The sequence below is a fragment of the Cinclus cinclus genome, chromosome 6 (assembly GCF_963662255.1).
Source record: "Cinclus cinclus chromosome 6, bCinCin1.1, whole genome shotgun sequence".
Lineage (NCBI taxonomy): Eukaryota > Metazoa > Chordata > Aves > Passeriformes > Cinclidae > Cinclus > Cinclus cinclus.
Genome location: NC_085051.1, coordinates 46,433,760 through 46,438,155, shown reverse-complemented (window position 1 = coordinate 46,438,155; position 4,396 = coordinate 46,433,760).

Here is a 4,396-nt window from a genome sequence, read left to right as displayed (position 1 = left end):
TCAAAAGAAGTAAGAAATATGAGAGAAATTGTAGCTGCTCTTTTTAAAAGATACTACTAAATTAATATATAATGAGATGTTACACCCTTCTAGCAAAAATTAACTTTTCTGTTAAAGATCCACAGCTTTGTTCTGCAGCTATGATAGTACAGTTTCACTCTTTCTGTGAGTGGAGTGGAATAGTGTGAAAATTTGTTCCTCTGAGTAGTCATTATGTAATTAACTTAAAGAGTAGTAATATGTTTTGACTGAAATGATACTTTTATCCTAGTCTGTCCAAAATATTTCCCAGAGTTTGCAGAGCTCTGGAAGGTTAAGCTGGCTATGGTGAAATTTAGAGTAAGCTTTGCATCTATTCTTAATTCTGAAATCTTTATATAACATTGTCAACCAAAAGAAAACATTTTTTTTTCTGAACTCCAGCTTACTACTTTCTAGGTCTTCTTTGCTGCTTTTACATTATCACTCTGTATGCTGTACAAAAATAGTCTTCATTACGAAATCATGAACAATTCCAAACACACACTTTTAAGATAACAAGAAGTTGGATATAGAGATGTCGCTGAGCATTAATTCAAGCCTAGAAGTATCAACTTAAGATACACTATTCTTACTGTAAAGAGAATTTCTAACACCATTCTGGAATGATTAATTCAAGAGATTTCAAACTAAATATGATGATCCTAATAAAATATTCCAGATGTGTTCATTAGATTCTTTCAGATAATTTTTCCTTATTTCTGAGGATCTCTAAAACAATTTAAATCATCTGTAGGATTGATGGTCTGCTACTGATGAACTACTAGTTTACTTGGACTTGAAAGACAGTCAAATTTCAGAAAACTAGTCTGGAACAAAAGCTGTCTTTAGCTGGTTATTTTGTCACAAATGCCGTGTTCTGATGTTGGCAAAGCCTGATTGCCCTCTCATAAGGTGTGTGCCCAGCAGCAGAAATGAAAGTACCTATGAGATTTTATCAGTAAACTTTTAGGCCCCTAAAAGTTTTTGGTTCGTATGACAGCAAGTGGCTAACAAGCTATAGGACTATGAATACCAGTAATGATGAAATGTCAGCTGTAGATACCAGACAGAAGCATTTGGGCCTGTTGCTCCTATTTGTGAATAACTATTGATGATGACTGGTTAGAAAGTGAGTAATTTAAACATTAACTTTGTATAAGTGCAGTGAGACAAGACTCACCTTCCTGCAGTGATTTTATACAGTAACAGGGAAAATTTAATTTCATTAATGTTCTGAGTTCTAACCTTAGATCATTATATTTGCTGTACATCTGTAATAGATTGTGCTGTTATTTTGTTTATTAATTACTAAATTTGGATGGACACTAAAGCGAGTGAGATGCTCACAGTAAAACCCCGCTTTTTCTATATAACTTCCCTATGGATAGTTGGAAATGCAGTATGCTATTTCTCTAAGCTAGGAGGCATAATCAGGTATAGATTCCCCAACCATCTCTGGAACTTCCTGAAAAATCCTTGAAGCTATCATAACCATGGCATGTTTGGAATGACTGGGGGAAAGCATGGAGGCAATTAGGATCTTAAAGCATATTTTCCATTTTTTTTTCACCAGGATGCCTAATGAAGTATACATACTGACTTCATAGGGGCCTCAAGAAGCACTCTCAGTAAACAGTATGAGACTGTGGTTAATCAGTTAGCAGGATATGTGCTTTGGCAGAGGTTTCTTAATTCCTTTACTTTGTTCTGAGATACTTTCAGATAATGATAGTATCAGCTACCTCATGGTGGTATGCTGGATCATGACACAAGCAAAGACAACGTGCAGGGTGTTAAAAACACCTTAAGAGAAGAGGCTGACAGAGCTCATAAAATGGCTGTTGTGCCTGAGGGCATCCTATGTGGTGTCTCCCCAAAGAGCTTCCAAAATCTGGCTTTCCAGTGTGTTGTCTTTAATGGAATGAACATCTAAAGCAAACCAGATAGAATCATATGTAAACAGCACTGAAAATCAGGTCATTGACTGGCTGCTTAATGACAAATTTCATAAAGCACCCAGTCTAAAACAAGACCTTGCTCTAAGTCATACAGCTCACATCAGACTCCCTGACTTTCAACACCAACAACCGATATAGTTGGGGCTTCATGGCACTGAAGCATCAAGTTCATTCTTGATGAATATTTTCTTAAACATCTGTTTCCACATTAGAAGCACAATAAATTTTTTTTTAGAGTTTTCATGAAGGTTCAATGTATTTTGTGTGTACATTGAGTTTTACATACCGAACTTAAAGGGATAAGTATTAAAATACATCACTGTTCGAGACATTAAGATGGCACTTACCCACTACTGATTTGTGGGCACTACCATATCCTGAGCTGCAGTTCCAGATCTTGACAAGGATGATGAAACTTCAAAGCTGGAAAGAGATGAAAATTATATAGGGAGTCATGTGATCAGGCAGTGATGACAGTTTAGCTTATGCCAGACCAGTAGTTCAGAATAATGAATCAAATTTTCAGAAACAATATTGTATTGAAATGACATTAAATTATAAAGATACATGTAAATATTCAAGAAAAAAGCCTCTTTTTGAAACAAAGTGGCAGTCAGGAAATACAGTTTTGGTAAAAGCTCTAAACAGATCTTGGGTCCGGATTTAATAAGTACTATAAAATTGTTGGTTGACAACTTAATTCAGTAAATAATTGTGCAGCACCACTTCAGTGGAATTAAGCAGATACACACAATCTGATTAATTTGGCCCAGATGATTTTCAAAATATCTCTTTACCAAGACAATAACAATTTTCAAGAAAGCCAGATTTGGAGGGTGAATATTTTTTTGTAACCGGCATCCCTGGTTGCCATATGAAGCTCTAAGTCATTAACCATTTCTACATGCTGTTCTCAGAGCACTAGTTGAATACAGGTGAACGAGTGTGATGCTGTGCTGATCTTTGCTCAGGTGACTGCAATGGGATTGGTTCTAAGCCTCATCTTTGCAAATGATTGTAAACTGACTGTAAAGAATATGCTCTACTTCCCCCAAACGCCGTTAACACCTGTTAGGAAAAAAGCATGTTGAGAAGAAGACAGGAAGCAAGAAAAATGTAGTTCCAGACATGATTTAATAAAGGGATTGCCCTGCATTTCAGATGACTCGCATGATGGACAGAGTAGCCTCTTTGCATCTTCCAGGCTACTCCTAATTTTCTTCCTCTTTGCCTACAGTATGCCTTTATCTCTGCATCTTTTCCTCCCTGAGCTCAGACCCCTATCTCCATAACTCCAAGATGGGCTTTGACCTTTGTAGCACTTGCTTCCTTGGTTTTTGACAGCATCCTCTGACAATATGGGAGTTTGGATGCCTTCTCTCCTCTCAATAGCTCTTTTTAATTTATATACTTGATGTATCTCTCAGTTGTACCTTAACCTCTCAATTTTTAATCTTAAACAAGCTTCTCCTGTTCCTATTGTGAGACAAAATAGACTAACATCAGAAACCAAAATACACAATAAATTCACAAATGTTTTCCCAGACTTGTAAGATTTAGACTCCTCTGATCCCACCTATACTCATAGGTGAATCTATCTATATCTATATCTATATCTATATCTATATCTATATCTATATCTATATCTATATCTATATCTATATCTATATATCTATATATCTATATATCTATATCTAATCTATATCTCTGTATCTATATCCCTTTTAATATTACAGGCAGGTTTGGTTTAAGCAGTTTTTCTAATTATTTCCTTCTTAGTTTCTGACAGTGGAGCCATCAATCAGCCTTATAAAGTTGTATATCTTACAAGTTACAGTTTATGAAGTGTTTTTACAATCTGAAGGACATAAACTCTTCATGGAAAAAGAAGGAAGAACAGTAAGTGAAACATTTCATATTACCTTAGAGCTTTCAAAATGAAAAAGCGAATCTGTAAATTTTGAAGACATTTAAATATGAACATAGATTCTTTACAGGCCCACACTGTAAATTATTCATTACCCAAGAAAATGGAAAAATGTCATTTAAGTGTCAGAGAGATTACACTTTGAGATGCAGTGGGTGGGTCCATACTGCTGTACTAAACTACACCAGATGAAAACGAATCAAGAAATTATGTAATAACACAAAGGATTAAAACATTTTTCAGAAGTGTCACATATGCCAAGTGAATTAATGAAATAGAAGTAAAAAAATAGCATTTCTGTGGTTTCAAAGATGGAATGCATGAGAATACACAGCCTGTAAAAAGTACGGGTGGAAAGGGTAATAAACAGGTTTGAACCCTGAAACTAATTAAACCAATTTCTGGTGTTATGAATTACAGGTCTGTTTCTTCAGTGGCACTGATAGACTAATAAGAATATGGTTTAATGCAGCATAATCTAGACATTTGC